At 47.6% G+C, this 18,065-nt stretch overlaps 1 long non-coding RNA gene across 1 annotated transcript; it reads right to left on the bottom strand.

Moving 5' to 3' along the window:
* Positions 1 to 8,580: 8,580 nt before the first annotated feature.
* On the bottom strand, positions 8,581 to 16,059 carry LOC311593537. The gene is made up of 3 exons (XR_014777740.1): positions 15,843 to 16,059; positions 15,069 to 15,253; positions 8,581 to 8,710 (listed from the first exon to the last, which is right to left on the bottom strand). It is a non-coding gene; the product is annotated as an uncharacterized lncRNA (long non-coding RNA).
* Between the last annotated feature and the right edge of the window lie 2,006 nt (positions 16,060 to 18,065).

Genomic DNA, 18,065 nt, shown 5'->3' with positions numbered 1-18,065 from the left:
GGCTGTTCTGCCTAAAGGGTCAAGGAAACCAAGTGAGTTGCAAGCTACAGCAAGTTCAGGCTGCCTGTGGGCCAGGCCCTGGCTCCTGCTACAACCTCCAGACTTACAATGGCCACTGCAGAGCTTGGGGTAGGTGACACTGGGTAAGCTGAGTCAGAGGAAAGAGAGGTCATAGCCACTTTGTAGCTGTCACTGCTGCCCCATGTCTAGGCTTGGTCTCTAGAGAGCTGAGCCCGCTAATTCCAACGGTCAAGAATAAGACCACTACTACAATTTTGAGCCAGATTTGAAGCAAGCTGTAATCATATACTGGCCGGATGGGTTCCCAGGAAATGGTCACAAGTGTCTGTTTTGAAGAGGCTTAAAAAGGCAAAACCAATAATCCATTGCATTTCCCCATCAGGCCTAATCGGGGCAAGAAAACATCCTGACGTATTTCCTGCCCGGGAGCCTCCCTCCCACACGTGATTAAGCACATCCAGTGCAGATAGGTCAAACATAGGACAAGCAGGAACTTAACTGTCTTAGCTGCAAACAGAACCCTTAACCTGCAATGTATATGTTTTCCCACTTGGGGCTCACAAATCACTGTCCTTTACCACGTCACATCTTGCCTCCTTTACAAATATGACCTACCCTGAGCAGACACTTTGTTCCCAGCCTTGTGAGGGGCTGTTCCTGGACTCCAGACACCCTCCATCTTTAGAGCTGTACTCCTTGGAGGCTCCTGTTATGGTTGCTCATCCCCCTGTGAGGCTGAGCATTTCTCAATGGTAGTAACAGGGGAAGAAAGAGCTATGTCAACTTCATCCCTTCACCCCAGTCAGTGCCCAGGGAGTGTAGCAAGGACCTATGGAGCAAGCCAGCCTCCAAGCATGGACTGACAGCTGGGACAGGACAATCTGAGGCCACCGAGACAGCGGCCGTCTGGCCGATGGTCAGAGTGAAAGGTCAATGCCTTTTCCAGCAAGCACTGGCGAGAGCTGTGAAGGAATCCAGAGCATTGTTAGGGAGCAACCCTGCCAAGAGACACCATGTTTCTCTCACAGTGTTTACACTGGCTTTGGCTCCGGCAAGACAAAGTTGAGCCAGGAGCGATCTGGCCCCAGGCTATGAGCTGGGCACAACTGTTCCCCTTCAAGCCAGCCACTTCTCTACCGCATGGACCCTCATCAGGCTATAGGAGCTTTCTCTGGCCTTCCATTTCCCCATGGTGTCCTCCTGCTGTGTGCTACCTGGATGAGCCCTTCGCTAATTTCAGGGCATTCGGGCTGGAAAGAGCAATGCTATTGATGGAGCGTCCCAACTTGGCCCGCCCCAGGTGTGTGGAATTTTTAGGCCTGGTGAGCCAAGCCACAGAAGGAAGGCAGAAAGGCACAACATGTTTTGGAAGGTGGCTGGCAGCTCCGCTGTCTGCCTCGTGGGCCAGGCCTTAACAAACGGCTGTAGAGCTACAAAGCGACGGGCCTGGGGTGGATGGCTCAGGACGGTGGCTCTGCATCCACAGAGCACCCAGACAGGAAGGCTCTCCAGCTTCTAAGCATTTCCCAGTCAGCATTAGCTTAGTTCTTCCAAATGAAAAGGCCCTATCGGGAAAGTCTTCCTTCTGTCTGTCTCGCATCCTTCCTGGAGACCCAGGCTGTCATGGGCAGACACTGTCCCTGGTTTTAGGACAAACTTGGCTTTAAAGGGGATGTTGGGCTCCTGGGGCGCAGCTGCTGGGTAAACGGCAGGGTATCGTCATTAAGGCCATAGCATCATCAGTGTGACTCGAATGTGGCTCTTCGCGGAAGCAGCAGCTTTCTGAGCAAGCAAGCACCCCTGCGAGGAAGACTGAAGGGATGTGGAGAGACATGGAGGGGAGTGAGCAGATGGGAGGAGGAAAATGGAGAGAGCCATCCCCCAAAACAGGTTCACAGAGGCATTGTGGCTGGATTGCTAGAGGCAGGGCGGCTGGATGGCTCTGGGGAGTGAGGCCCTCGTGCCCTGTTTGCTGTGGATGCAGACTTTTCCCCAGCTCCAACCCCCCTCTTTCATCACCCACTTCTGCCCTCTGCCCCTCACTCCTCACCCCTTCCTCACTTCCCTTCCCTGCTGCCCACTCTACTGTCCCTTGATTCTTCCCTGAGCTCAGAACGAGGCTGTGGCGGTCCTCAGCCGCCATGCCGCAGTGGGTAAAGCCCCTCTGAGGTCCAGGCTCCCAGGACCCAGCCATTCCCGGCACTCAGATCTGCCAAACAAGCAGACATGGTGACTGCCTTCCCTCCTGGAGCCTCAGCCTTCAGGAAGATACAGAAGTCAGCATCTATAGCGTTGGACAGATGGCTCAGTGGTTAAGAGCACTTGCTGCTCTCCCAGAGGTCCTAAGATCTGTTCCCAGCACCCATGTAAGACAGTATACAACTGCCTGTAACTCTAGCTCTAGGAGGATCTGATGTCCTCTTCTGGCCTCTGTAGGCACGATATACATAAATACACCCACAAAATAAATGGTTCTTTTAAAATCACAAATCTAAATACATTACATAGGTAGGGGAGAGATCCTTAGTGCAACCTCACTGCATGCTTGTGGAATGCTTGAAGGATGAATGAATTTACCCCTTTCCTATTTCTTATTTTTGAGACAGGGGTATTCTCTCTAGCCTTAGCTGTCCTGGAACTCCCTCTATAGACTAGACTGGCCTTGAACTCAGAGATCTGCCTGCCTCTGCGTCCTAAGTGTTGGGATTAAAGGCATGCACCACCACCCAGCCTCATTTTCTTTTAAATTTGGCATGAAATTATACCTGTTTGTGGAATACGGAATGATATTTTGATATATTATATACACTGACCCAGGACATGTGGGAACGCCTCACATTTCTTATGTCTTGTGATAATGCCACTTAGAATGTGCTCAGCAGTTCCCTCAGCTGTGTTTTCAACCACATTGCATCCACTGGGAACAGTGCAGCGGGGAGCATGAGAATTCAAGGGTCTACGCAGACACCAATTTCATTTCCAGTCACGGATTGGTGATCACAGGATGGTTTAATTTTGAATTTTTCTGAGGAACTTCCATACCACACTGTTTATACTTACAATACTACCATGGTTGAGATTGAACACCCTTAATTCAAAACCCCAAATTTGGGGCTGGAGAGATGGCTCAGTGCTTCAGAGCATTCATTGCCTGCTCTTCCAGAGGTCCTGAGTTCAATTCCCAGCAACCACATGGTGGCGCATATCCATCTGTAATGAAATTTGGCCCCCTCCTCTGGCAGGCAGGCAGGCATACACGGGGGGCAGAGCACTGTAACAACAACAACAACAACAACAATAATGAGACAATAATAACCCAAATTTGAAATGCTAAAAATTTAAAACATTTTAGTACTGCTGTGACGCTACAAGTGGCAAGTTCCATGTCATCTTGAAACTGTTCCAAGCACGAAATTATTACAGCTATGGTACAGATCACCTCAGGCTGAGCACAGAAAGTGTGTTTGAGCTGTGAGTGGATTTGTGTTCAGACAGCGTCCCTTCTCCAAGAAACCTGATTTCATATGAACAAAGCAAAACAAAAACAAAAACAGAAACAAAAACAAAACCCAAACAAACAAACTAAAAAACACTGAGGCATTTATGGTCCCAGGCATTTAGGATAAAAGAATCACCCATCTACACTAATTTATAAAACCACTAGCGCCGTACAGGCTTCCCTTTTCTCTTCCCTTTGGACCCTGTTGCCTGTCATCTTTTGGTTCTAGACCTTTCTAACAGATGTGAGGGATAACTCGTTGTAGTGTTAATTTAATTAATCTCCTGGGATATTAATGATGTTGAAAATTTTGCATATAAAGATTAGATGTAAAGGGGCAAGAGAGATGGCTCAGTGGTTAAAGGCACTGTCTGCTCTTCCAAAGGACCTGGGTTCAATTCCCGGCACCCACATGGCAGCTCACAACTGTCTATCACTCCAGTTCCAGGTGATCTGACACCCTCACACCAATACACATAAAAAAAATGTAAAAAGTAAAGAAGTTTTGTCTCCACAAAAACTCCCACGCCACGTATCTCAGCTAGATTTCTGTGGCCATGATAAACACCATGACTAAAATCAACTTGAAGGGGAAAGGGTTGGTCTCAGCGTGCAGTTGTAGTCCGTCATGAAGGGAAGTCAGGCAGAGACTCAAGGCAGGAGCTGAAGCGGAGGCCACAGAGGCTGCTGCTGACTGGCCTGCTCCCCGTGCCTGGCTCAGCCTGCTTTCTTATAGAACCCAGGCCTACTTGTCCAGGTATGGCGCCGCCCACAGTGGACTCTGTCCTCTCACACAAATCAGTAATCAACAAAATGCTCCCAAGATACGCCTACAGGCCAATCTGGAGGAAGTATATTCTCAATCGAGGTTCCCTCTTCCCAGATGACCCTGGCTCGTGTCAAGTTGGCAAAACCAAACCAAACCAAAACAACACTCATCAGCACACCAGGACAATTGCCCTCTTGTTAACTCAACAGGAAAACACTATTATACAATTCCTTTGCATTTCCTATATTAATACTAATATTACAATATAAAATATCCCAACTTTAAAAATAATCCCATAGGCTTTCAACCTTCAGACATTAAATATTCAATCTTGGGGAATGGAGAGATGGCATGGTGCTTGTGAGCACTGACTGCTCTTCCAGAGGGCCCAGGTTCAATTCCCAACACCCACATATGGTGGCTCACAACTATCTGTAACTCATGGATGCGGGACACAGACACATGCAGGCAAGACACTAGATTAAAAATTAAGAAAACCCTCAATTTCCTTAAAATATCCAAAGTCTTTTTAAAAGTTCAGAGTCTCTCTAAAATAATATTCATGGTCTTATACCTATGGGTGACTGTTTTTGTTTTTAAAGTTGCTTTCTTGCTTCAAGAGGGAAAAACAAAGGCACAATCACAATGTAAGCAAAACCAAACTTCAGCAAAGTAAAAAATCAGTGCTTGACATCTAGGACCTCCTTACCATCATTTGGTCTCTGAAAGACCTGGGCAGCTCAAGTTCTCAGGCTCTGCCCCCTGCAGCCAATGCAGCGTGTCTCTCTCATGGACTCATGCTGGCCATCATGGGCCACCATCCTTGATGGTCTTGGCTTCTCCAATATGCTGGGGTCTCTACTGCATGTGGGCTGGACCTTCGCCAATACCCTCTCCGCAGCTCTTTTCAGGGACTCTAGCCTGCTACAAAGCATCAAGCCTCAGGCTCCCTCCATGACCCATAAATCCCATTGCATCTGAGGCTGCCTTCACCAGAGGCCTCTCCTGGCCTCTCACGGTGTCAGACCTCACCAGCTCTACATGACTTCTTCAAATCCCACAGCTCTCATACCACCGAAACCAGTAACATGTGGGAGACGCTCAACATTACCAAGTTTAGCTGCTAGCTTGACATGCAGCCTTGGCCCCACCTCTAGACCACAACTTGGTATGCCGACCCAGAGGGGAAACTTCCCATAATATTTCACCTCAATAATGCCTCTTCTTCTTTTGTAAAAAAAAAAATGCTTATTTCCAATGTTTTCCATACAATATATTTTTATCCTTTTCTTTCCCTTCCCCAACTCCTCTCAGATCCTCCCACTCTCCCTGCGTGGGAGGGATCCCCCTCCCCCCCCCCCCCCCCCAGTACATGGAGTCCATTTTGTGTTGGCCAGCTACTCCTGAGAATGGACCCTGCCTGGAGTATAGTTGACACACCCGCCATACTCCACTGGAGAACACTGATTTTTTTTTCCCTCTTACCTAGTAAATAGCGATTGCAAATAGCTTCTCAGTGAGGGGATGGGACTTTGTGCCCTCCACCTTCCCCATGCTGGGCTTCTGTTTGGTTTGAACACGTAGGTCTTGTGCATGCTGTCATGGTCTTTGTGAGTTCCTTTGTGGTACCAATCCTGTTGTGTCTGAATGACACTGTTTCCTTCAAGTCATCCACCACCCTGACTATTGCAGTATCTGGTTTTTTTATATATATATATATAGCTCTCTACATGCTGTCCTCCTCCTTGTCTCAGGTCTTTCTCATCTACCTTCTGAAGAGCGGGCCTCTAACCACTTTCTCTGTAATCTCAATGTTCGTGTGAAATGTTTTAAACCCTCCCCCCACCCCAATTTGGCTTAGCAATTGGCAACTACTATTAACACACTGGAAATTCCATAAACATATATGTATATCTGTGTAGAATATGTGTTCTGTGAGGCTGTGGTTTTTGCCTGGTTTTTGTCAAATTATAGCTCATATCTGTCATACATGTCATACACCTGACATGTAAGCCCTTGACCAATAATTCCTTTGTGTTGACTTTTATCTGACCCATCCCAGAGGTCTTTAAATCTTTTTAAAATTTTGGTTAAAGGAGTTAGGGGCTTATCCAAGCCTTGCTGGAATCTTGGAGGCAACATGTGGGTCTAAGTTGGCACACTGGCATCCTGGAGCCTAGCCCAGTCCAGGAATAGATTTTTGTTTAGCGCAATAGAAAAACATATTGGCTGTCAACATTAAAGGATGGGAGATTTCACATTTTTAAAGCCCAGATTCCAGATTCTCTGGCAAAATCCAACGATCTCACAGTCCTGGGTCTGCACTCTGAGCTGGTAGCCGTCAGGGTGCCTAGCGGGATGCCTGTCCCTGCCCTGGCCTGCTCCTGCCGGCTTTATTCACATACATGTCCTGGACCTGCCTGGGCTCTGGCTTTGGTTCGTGTCTGCCCAGTGCTGAGGTCAGAGGCAAGTACCTCTGAGTTCCTGACCTTCATCTGTGACTAAAGGTGATAATGTGCCTGCCCTGGATGCTGAGATGTCTAGGAAGGGCCAGTATGAGCTGCAAAGCCCTGAACACCCTGAAGTAATCAGTGTCCGCATCACATAGACACTTCATTAGGGGCAGCTGCTGTGCTCTGTGTCCTGCCTGTGGACCCCACCCAGATAGTCTATGCAATGCTGTTCCACTTCTCCGATAACATCTGGTCCCCATGCAGCGGCTCCTCTGCCCTCAGCTTGTCCAAGGACACGTACATAAGCCCGTTCTGCCACATCCCCAGTGCAGTTGTGTCTTCACCTCTGACAAGACTCCTCTGTACTGGCCCTTGGCAGTTGTAGCAGGTCCTGGAGATGTGTTTGAGGGTGGCTCTGCCACCGCAGTGCCCACCAGCATTGCCACCAAAGCTCAGCATGGCTCCCAGGGGATTCCTGCCTGACACTAGGCAGGAAGAGTGTGGAGATGGGGAAGCTGTGTTACCATGCCCATAGTGGGTTTGGGGTAGGAACACAGACATTCCTGGGAGACATGGGGAATGTGTGAAGAAGCCACAGGAATGCCAAGGGAGGAGGGGTGCTGAGTGGCCAGCTTTCGGGGCTGTGTATGCCACGTTTGTGAGGCTCAGAATCCCAGCTTTGAGTAACCACATGGTTATCTGTCAGCTGTGTTGCCTGACAACAAATTTTAGCTTCTCTGGTTTCCTCTCCTGTGAAGGGAAGTTTTTTTTGGTTCTGTTTTGTTTGTTTGTTTTGTTTCCTACTTTTCTATATTGTGAAGATCCTGTGAGATCACGAGAACCACAGGATCACATAACTTCTATGTGTGGCAGACGTGGCCTGATCTGCACTACACAGATCAACTCATGTATACCTCACACCAGCCCTAGGGGCGAGGCTGTTAGTGTCCCCATTTTACAGACGGAGGCACTGCATCATAGAAGTTAAGGGGTTGACTGTAGGCTCAGTTTTCTTAAGCAATGTATTTTATTACAACTTATTAACTGGGTGTACAACACTTATAACCCGACTAACTGCAACAATAGGAAAAGAGGATTAAGAAACACAATAACAAAACCTTAAGGATATCAGTTCCGAGGAATGAGTCTCCTGGCGTAATCAGCAGGATTTCTTCTGCTGGAACCTGGAGTAACCAGAACCCGGAACCTCAGCAGGAGCCAGAACCCTGAAGCCTTCCCTCGAGCGGTTCTCTCTAGGAGTGTCTTGAAGTGCAGCCATGAACAGCCAAAACTATCCCAAGTCTCCAAACAGCCCACCTCCAGTTCTGGACTCATTTATATATCTCCTCCCAGAGTCTGTTCGCAGAATCTTTTCAGCTGGCAACAATCAAGCTCCCGCACGAGGTGGTCTGTCTTCTAGTGGATTAACCTCACCTGTTCTCTCACAAGACCATTCACCATCCCACACTTGGGAAACAGGTTTCTCTCTCCTTCAGTTGACAATAAAGTTACACCTAGTGAGTGGCAGAGTAGAGATGTGAACCCAAGAAATCTAAGCCTGGAGTTCATTACTTCTTTAAGTTCTGACAATGTCACTGCTCTATGGAACAGTCCAGGGACAGCCCTAAAAGCTTTTAAGTGTCAGGCAGGGCACACGATTCCTTCAGATGGCTAGGGGTTGTTTTGCTAGGAAATAGGCACAGCTGAGCTATTGTAAACCTCTTGTGCTCCAATGGGGGTGCCTGCATCTGTGGGGGAGCCCTCAGGTTATGGGAGAACTCAGGACCAGCACAAAGGGCAAGCAGGGAATCAGTGTGAAGGCAGCTGGGCAGGTGTCTGTGGGTCACAGGAATTGCCACAACTCTCTGCTTACATCCTTGTGTTCACCATACAGGCTTCCAAGGGTAATGTTGCATGGAGCTTTTCTAGAAAGCATTCAGATTTTCCCCAGGTGATGAAAGCTCAGAGCTAAAAAAAAAAAAAAAAAAAAAAAAAAAAAAAAAAAGACATGAAGGAATATACTGGGAAGAGAGTTACAATGAGAAGAGAGCACGAGACAGGGTAATAGCAGGTAAAAGTACAAACTTCATCATCTACATGTATTAACTTTTGTTTTTTTATTTTTTAATTTTATTAATTTATTCAGATTACAACTCAATTGCCATCCCATTACTTGTATCCTCCCATTCCTCCCTCCCTCCCGCTTTCACCCTACTCCCCTCCCCTAGGTCTATGACCAAGGGGGACCTCCTCCCCCACTATATGGTTATAGACTTTCAAGTCTCATCTTGGTAGCCTGCTTATTCTTTCTCTGAGGGCCACCAGGCCTCCCCTACTCTGATCTACCCAACAGACAGGACATTCTCCACATATTAACTTTCAAAAGCCCTTTTGTTGTTGTTTTGTTTCTTTGTGTGTTTGTTTGTTTTGAGACACAGTCTCACTAGGTAGCCCTGGCTAGCCTGGAATGTGACATATAGACCAGCCTGGACTGGACCTCACAGAGATCCTCCTGCTTCTGCCTCCCAAGTATTAGGATTAAAGGTGTGCCTCACCACGCCTTGCTAAAAAAAATATTTCTTTAAGTTAAAAAACAAAAATAAAAGTGGGTACCGCAGAGAGGAGCCATCTTAAGAATGTTACCTGCATGCTTGTTGACTGGGGGAAGTGCGGTTCCTACATTTTCCTTCCCCTCAGGACTTGAAGCAGATGTTGCCGTGCTGTGCTAGGGAGCATTGCTCTTGCGACCCAAGGCAACACCACTGAGGCAAGTGGCTGAGGTGCCTATTTAACCAAAGCAGACCTGGCTGCCAGGTTCTCCCAGCATCCCTCAGTCTCCACCTGAACTTCCCAGCCTAGGAGCCAGGCTTGCTCCCCTGCAAAGGCCCTTTACTATATAATCCAGACATTTTGTTTCTTTCTCGACTCTCTTCTCCTTCTCTTCACACTTTCTCACTCTGCAACCCCCCCCCTTTTCTGTCTCTCTCTACATGGTGACTTCCTGGTCCCCAGTCCTTGGGATTGATGAACCCACCCAAGAGCTACCCTCCTCCCCAATAAACCTGTCTTTATACTTTATTTTGGCTTGAGATGGCTCATTTTGTCAGCAGAGAAAGCCTATCAGCAAGCTCATGGAGAAAAACACTCAGTGTGACTGGAGCTGCAGACACAGTACAGAGTGGAAGTGATGTTCCCTCAAGGTAGGTGGTTCGTACGGCAAGCTAAAGAGGGTCCCTAGACTGAGGAGGCACTCACAATTACTTGCAGGAGTTTCTGGACCTCAGCAGACATTTGATAGGGTACAATTTTTCCCCCTGACTTCTGTGTAGGTTTCATGGGAGGAGCTGAGACCAGACAAGGAGTGCCACAGAATTCTTGTACTCCTGGGGGTGCCAAACTCATCGGTCCTGAGTAAAGCCCAGCCAGAAAACTTCTGTGCTACCTGGCACTTATTAGCAGGGGCCATTAAAGCTACTCCAGCCAGCTCCAGATGCAGCTCTCTCACTGAGCAGCTGATAACCCTTGGATGGGCAAGGCCTGAATGGCCTCCAGCCTTTGCTTTCTCTAAGGGCTAGGTATGCTGAGGCAGGTGTGTCTCTGTGAATATGAGGCCAGCCGGTGTGCCCTAGGGCTATAATAGCGAGACCCTGTGTTGGAGAAAGAAAAAAAAAATAAGACACAGGTTGATTGAATTAATAGAAGACCCAGCTGTTTACTGTCTGCAAGAAGCCAACCCTGTGTGTGGGTTCAAGGACAGCGTGAGCTTCAGGAGATTCTGGAGAAAAAAAAAAAAAGCCCAAACAAAACAAAATGAAAACAAAAAGCAAACCAAAGATACAGTGATGATACATGTACAGATATCAGCGCTGTTGGACATCAAGTCCCCAATATAACAATATAATACAATAATAGTGATATCCCAATCTTACTGATAGACAGATCAAGGCAAAAGGTCAGCAGAGTTAGACTGCGCCATAGATCGAGCAAGCCTACCTGGCTTCTATCGACAGAGAATACACAGTCTTTGCAGCTGCTCCTGGAACTGTTTCTGGACTAAGTCATGTATTAGGGCGTAAAACAAGTCTTAACAAGAGGAAGGACTATCAGGATAGCCTCCTGGAGCTTTTTAGGTCATAGTGTAAGGAAAGCACATCAACAGCAAGAGGAGCTATAGGAGCTGTACAGCACATAGAGATTAAACAGAATGCTTTTGAATGGTCAGTGGGTTGTTGGAAGAATCAAAGAAGAAATCTAGAAATTTTCAGAGTCAACTAAGAATATAAAATCAGTATACAAGAATCTGCGGGTTACAAAAAGGCAGTTTTCAGAAGTAAGTTTATGGCAGTGGCAATGTATCCCACATTAAAGTAACAAGGAGTCAGGTATGACTGCTTCCACCCTCAGCCCAGCACTGAGCATGCTGCCATGTACCCTCAGATCTAGCACTGACTGTGCTGGCATATACTCTCTGTCCCAGCATTGAGCACGCTGCCATCCACCCTAAGCCCAGCACTGAGCACGCTGCCATCCACCCTCAGCCCAGCACTGAGCACGCTGCCATCCACCCTCAGCCCAGCACTGAGCACACTGCCATCCACCCTCAGCCCAGCACTGAGCACGCTGCCATACACCCTCAGCCCAGCACTGAGCACGCTGCCATACACCCTCAGCCCAGCACTGAGCATGCATTCTGCCCTACAGCCTCAGCCCAGCACTGAGCACGCTGCCATACACCCTCAGCCCAGCACTGAGCACTCGGCCATCCACCCTCAGCCCAGCACTGAGCATGCATTCTGCCCTACAGCCTCAGCCCAGCACTGAGCACGCTGCCATACACCCTCAGCCCAGCACTGAGCATGCATTCTGCCCTACACCCTCAGACCTAGCATTGACCATGCTGCCATACACCCTCTGTCCCAGCCCTGAGCATTGAGAATGTAAGACAAGAGGATTGCTGCAAGACTGAGACCAGCCTGGGCTACCTAGTGAGTACAGGACAGCCAAGAGTACACAGGAAAACCCTGCCTTCGGAAAACAAAGAAAATAAGTAAACGAGGGAGGATGCTTAAATCTCCCTCAGAAGGGGAAATAAAATCAGAAATGGATGAAGAGAGAGGACTGGGAGGGAAAAGGGGTGGGAATGGGAAAGGGGGGATCAGGTAGGGAAAGAGCAGAGGTGGTAGGTGAGAGGGCTGGACAAGCTGGAGACCTGCCATGGGGTAGGCTCCTGGAGGATATGGGGGTGACTCTAGCTGAGACTCCTAGGGATATGGAGACTGTAGTTGCCACCTCCTCTACCCAGGCGGGACTCCCAGTGGAGGGAGTGGGACACTGACCCAAAATTTGCCCTGCCAACAAGGTGTGCAGGGATAAAGATGGAGCAGAGATTGAGGGAATGTCCAATCAATGCCTTGCCCAACCTGAGACCCACCCAATGGGAGAGAGCCAACCCCTGACACTGTTAATAATACTCTGCTATACTTTCAGGCAGGAGCCTAGCATAACTGTCTTCTGAGAGGCTCCACCCAGGAGCAGATTGAAGCAGATGAAGAGACTCATCGTTAAACATTAGGTGGATTTCGAGAAGACTTGTGGAAGAGTCGGGGGAAGGATAGAGTGACACGGAGGGGATATTAACTTCACAAGAAGACCAACAGAGTCAACTAACCAAAGACATGAGAGCTCACAGAGACTGAACCACCAACCAAAGAGCAGTTTGGTCTTCATGAGGGTCCCCTAGTGTGGGGCTCTGTTAGAGAGGTTGAGGTCTGCTGTATCTGGACAGCCAACTGAGCTTGGTCTATTACAATGGATTCCCTTTCTCAGTGGGGTTCTCTCATTGCCTGATCTGGAGAATCCCAGATCTTATAAGGATCAGCACATAGCCCTCAGGGAAGATTACAGGCCTGATACTTTTATCAAACACCTGGGGAATTCCTGGAAAAAAAAACCTCACCATATGCTAAGGAGATTCTAGCCTTCAGCAAATGACCTTTAATGGTACCTAGAAGTTCTTCCCCCACCCATGGTATAATTAAGTACTGTGTTCTCCTTCTTATACTAGGACCCCGTGCTACTGCATGTAAATGAGGTACTGTACCACTGTATGTAGATTAAATATCCTGGCATCTCTAGACCCAGCAAATCAGACACATTCACCCACACACCCCTCCCCACTCCAAGGTCTACAAATAAAGGTTGGCTGGCTTGTTCTCCCATACTTGGCACCATTCCTCCACCATGACCATCAGAGACTCCATTTATTCTGGGGAAGAATTGCTGCTGCATGCGTGGGGTTTGACTGCTGGGCAAGGCAGTCAAGGCAGCAATGGTGAAGCTGCCTTGGCAGCCATCAAAGCCTGCTGCATCCCCAGGGCTATTTCGGTGCTGGCCTCCGATGAATCACCCACTGGGCCTGCCTTCTGGCTAGTTTCAGGTGTCCTCTCACATCCTCTGCCGTGCTTAGCACAATAGCTTAAGAAAGGGCTGTAACACTTTTGGCATCCTCACAGGACTGTGGAGCTCTCAAGTCTCTGATGCCAGTAATCTCATTCTAAAAGAACTAGACTATAGCGCTCCGTGGGGGTTGGGGGAGGTGGGGGGGGGCGGGAAGCTCTTTCCACACCTGGGCTTAGTGCACCGGCCTTGACCTAAAGTGCTCTAGCTGTTCTTAAGAGAAACAGACCTTTGATCTTGAGAGCCATCTGTTCTTGCCTGGAAGCAAGCAGCACCTGGGTGTGCCCACCAGACTCAGAAGCCAGGCTACCCTCTGGATGCTGAATGACATCCTAGCAATAAGAGCAGGGGCTGTCTTTGACACGGACTCTGTCGATTGGTTGTGGATCATTTTCCCCTACCTGGGCAGCATCAGAGGAAGAGGATGCACTTAGTCCTGATGTGACTTAATGTGCCAGGGCAGGTTGGTGGGGTGAGGGGCTCCCCTTTTCTGAGGAGAAGGGGAGGGGGAAAGGGGAAGAGAGTGGGAGGGCAGGACCAGGAAGAGAGAAGAGATGGGGCTGCGATAGGGATGCAAACTGGAAAAAAAAAAGAATCAAGAAAAAATAACTAAGTAAATAAATGCCACAAAAGTCTCAGGCAGCTCAACGTCTTAGAGACACAAGAGCGAGTCAAAGCCAAACCACTGGGTGGAACTAGTGAAGATAAGAGCCAAAATGAGCAAAGACTCAATGAAACAAACAATTAACTCTCTGAACAGATTGGTAGATTCATAGACAAATGATTCAAAATGAACACAACCTAAATTAATGAATATAAAGGCAAAATGGGGATTTTGCAACAGATACCACTGAAATACAGAGGAGTATCTAGAAAGTGAATACTCCAGTAAACTGGAGAATAAAGAAGGAACAGGTAAATTTCTAGACATACATGACCTAAGAAAATTGAAACAGGAAAACACAACAACAAAACCAAACACGACAATAACAAGTAATGGTGCTGATGTGGTAATGAAAAACTTCCCAACAAAGAAAACACCAGGACCAGAGGAGGCACTAGGAAATCTTACCAGGCCTTTAAAGAAAAACAAACACCATTGCTCCTCAAAGTATTCTATAAAATGAAAGAAAAGCTAAGCTTCCAGAATCATTCTTTTAAGCCAGTATTATCTTTATACTAAAGCCCAGTAAAAACACAACCAAAAAAAGAAAACTCCAGACCAATATCTTTGATGAAACCACACAGACACAAAAATCTTCAACAAACTAAATTCAATAATACATTCAGAATACCACACACCGTGACCAAGTTGGTTCACTACAGCGGTGCAAGTTGGGTTGATTACACTCAAACTAATAGACCAAGGACAAAAAAAACCCATGTGATTGTTTCTACGGATGCAAAACAGAACAAACCTTCAACAAAACACAACATCCCTCATGATATGCAAGCCATGTAGAAACTATAGAAAGACCACATGTCAACATACTAACGGTTCATAGCCAACATCGTCAAAAAGTAAAAGCATGTCCTATAAATTCATGAATGAGACGAGGATGGTCATGCCCACCAATCTTATTCAATATGCAGCCCTTGAAGATTTAGCTATAGCAACGAGGCAGCAGAGTGCCTCTCAATAAGAGACATATATTGAAAAGGAGCAAAGTCAGATCATCCCTGCTTTCATACAACATAGTAATGCACTTGGAAGAAACCTTATACACTGTTGCTCGGGATATACATTAGGGCAAGCCACTGTGAAAATAAAGATGGAGGGTCCTTAAAAGAGCAAAGCTAGAACTGCCACGTGGCCCAGGCACACCTGTCCTGGCTATGCATCTGAAGTCAGTCTGCAGCAGGTATTTACCATGAGGGTGGAGTCACTCTTCATAACAGCCTTGCCGTGGAGCCAGCTGGGCTGCTCATCCGTAGATGAATGGGGCCAGAAGACAAGCCATGAAGAACAGTCATTTCCTTGAGAGCACCATGGTAGGTAAAATAAGCCAGATTTGGAAAGACGCGCACGGAATGTTTCTTGGGAGAGAAGGAAGTCTGTTAGGGAAAAAGTGGGGATCAGTAGGGCAGGTGAGAGAGAGCAACAGGTGCTGGAGAGATGGCTCAGTGGTTACAACTACTTGTTGCTCTTGTAGAGGACCCGGGCTCAGTTCCCAGCATCCACAGGGTGGCTCACAACTGCCTGTAACTCCAGTTCCAGGGGACCTGACACCCTCTTCAAAAGCACCACACATGTGGTCCACGTACGTACGCACAGGCAAAACACTCATACATGTAAAATAAATAAATCTTTTTTTTTAAAGTTGGAGAGTAAAAAGATGGTGTTTGTATGTCCAAACTACACATACTTATTAAAATGCCACAGCGAAACCCATCCTTTTGTACAATTGATATCCATTAGTAAAATGAACTTAGACCATAGCTGTAACCTGCGCTCACTAACTAGCTGTAAAATATGAATTGATTAGAGCATAAAGTCATATTACGAAATAAAACACTTAGATTTTCGAAAACAGTCAGCCTTCTAGAAATTATGATTCAGTCATCAGATATGCTGGTCTATAAATAGGCTTACTGGTATTCCTCACTGGGAAGATGAGAGGACAGTGAAGAAGCCAATACTCACCGAGCCCTGCTAGTATAGTGCCTGATGCATCAGAAACACTGCATCGAGGTCACTCCTGCTGTTATGACTTGGGGGTGTCCTCGGTTCTGTGAAGATGAGAGAGCTGGGCTGAGACAAGCTCTGTGTATTCAAGGAGTTCCTAGTCAAACACATTAAAGAAGTAAGAAAACACACATAGACACACATGCACACAGATACCGACAGACAGACAGACGGACAGACAGACAGACAGACAGACACACACACACACACCCTTCAGTTGTGGTTACAGTTACACAGTTACAGTTGTGCAGGGTGTGCCTGGAGTCCCCTGAGGCCTCCGCTCTCACAGTTTGGATTTTCTCCACTGGGTGGAGGCAGGGCTGGGGCATCTGTCTTCTATTAGAGGTGCACAGGAGACTGTCAGGCACACCCAAGGTGCAGAAGATTGTTTTCTGCCATGGTGGTTGCCATATGGATTTGGGAGCCTTGGGTGATGGCTGACTGGTTGAGCTTGGGTCAGTAAGCAAAGAGGATCGACCCCTTTATGTGGAAGGCCCAGCATACAGTGAACTAACAACATTGAGGCCTGGCTTGTAGCTCAGTGATCGAGCACTTGCCTAGCATCTTTATAGTCTGGGCTCAATCCCAACATTTCCAGAAAGATTTTTCCAGAAACTGTCAGGGTAAGTCTGTGCCCATGGATTATAGACTCAGAAAGATGTGAAGGGTGAGGTAGGATGCCAGTGGGTGACGGAAAAGAACCAATAGGGGTCATTTTGTTTTTCAGTCAGGATCTGAACAAACAAACAAGCAAACAAACAAAAACAGAAACCCCTTTCAGCATCAAGAAAATGCGTAATGTATAATCTCGCCCACAGTTTCAAGGGGGGGGGTCAGAGATGTTCTCCTTTACTTCACGTCTACCCACTGCACGTACAGGAAGTGAGGCAGCAGTGACTGTAACACAGAGACGTGAAATACTGGGAAGGCCTGGCTCGGGCAGGCGTGAATGAGCTGTCTGGGGACAGGCTGAATTTGAGGTGTTTCACATTCAATATCCGCGTGGAACTGTCTCGCAGGCAGGTGGGTGTATAGGTGTGGAGCAGGGGGAGGAATACAATCTGTAGACCCTGATTGGCATGATCTGTAGGCGGGTGGTGAAGCCACGGAGGTAACTGGTGCTACCCGGAGAGTGAGAGAAGACAGTATGTCCAGGCTGTAGTGTGAGCAATCGTTGCACAGGACTTCCTTAAACTATATTCAGGACACCTTACTCAGGGAGCCAACAGATTATCACTGTTCACATCCCAGTCAGGGATACAATGGTTGATGGTCCAGGACAAGAGCGAGGAGCCAGTGAAGGAAGGACAGAAGCTACTGCTATTGCTCCTCCAAGTAGCATCCATGACTCTCCGGTTGAGAGGTTGGCTGCCATGGCAGGCTGGGGCGCAGGCTCATGTCCACCAACCACCCTAAGCCTGCAGGGACTGGAAGTGCTCAGGGCCACACCCCTCCCACTGGATGGGGTTTCTGAGAAATGCATTATTCCAGTCAGCCTAATGTGGCACAGGGACACACCCGAGTTGTCACAATGCATCCACCTCCACACACATTTATATTAGTGGTAGCCAAGCTCAGTACCCCTTGCACTTTTAGTGTATCTCTATGAAAGGGCCCAGCTGAAGGATGCAGTTCAAAACAAACTTAGCCGGAGATTTAACAGAGGGTCTCTTTTCTAAGAATAACATTATTTGAATGAGAGACTATCCTAGGAAATTATAGGCATATGGCCACCATATGTTGGGAAGGGAATTTTTCTGAAATACTAAACTTGTGGTCCTTCTTGGTATTTCATTCTACACTTGGGTTCTCTTCCCCGAAACTTCAGAAGGGGCTTTATCAGCAAAGCAAAGATCTCTCCGCCCAGCCTTCGTTCCTTTGCTAAATCATACAGATTAAAAGATCAAAAATTGAGGTGAGAAATACCAAAGACACCCCGGCCTCTGCCTCCCTAACTTCACTCTCAGGCGCGTTGGGGAGGAGAAGAGGAGAAAATAGAGAATGCAGACGTTGACAAGGTTGGGAGTCCTGGGCTCTGCACCCAATTCTTTAGCCAGTGGCTGGGATGAGCCTCGAAAAGGAACAAAATAACAAAAATACCAGCAGGACAGCTGCAGGAGGCAACAAACAAGCTCCCAGGAACAAGGACTTCAGTGGATGTACCACACCGTGTGTGTGTGT

The sequence above is a fragment of the Acomys minous genome (genome assembly GCF_964271855.1).
Source record: "Acomys minous genome assembly, chromosome: 1".
NCBI classification, from domain to species: Eukaryota; Metazoa; Chordata; class Mammalia; order Rodentia; family Muridae; genus Acomys; species Acomys minous.
Note: the sequence above shows the minus strand (reverse complement) of the source record. Positions and strands in the feature narration are given on the sequence as shown.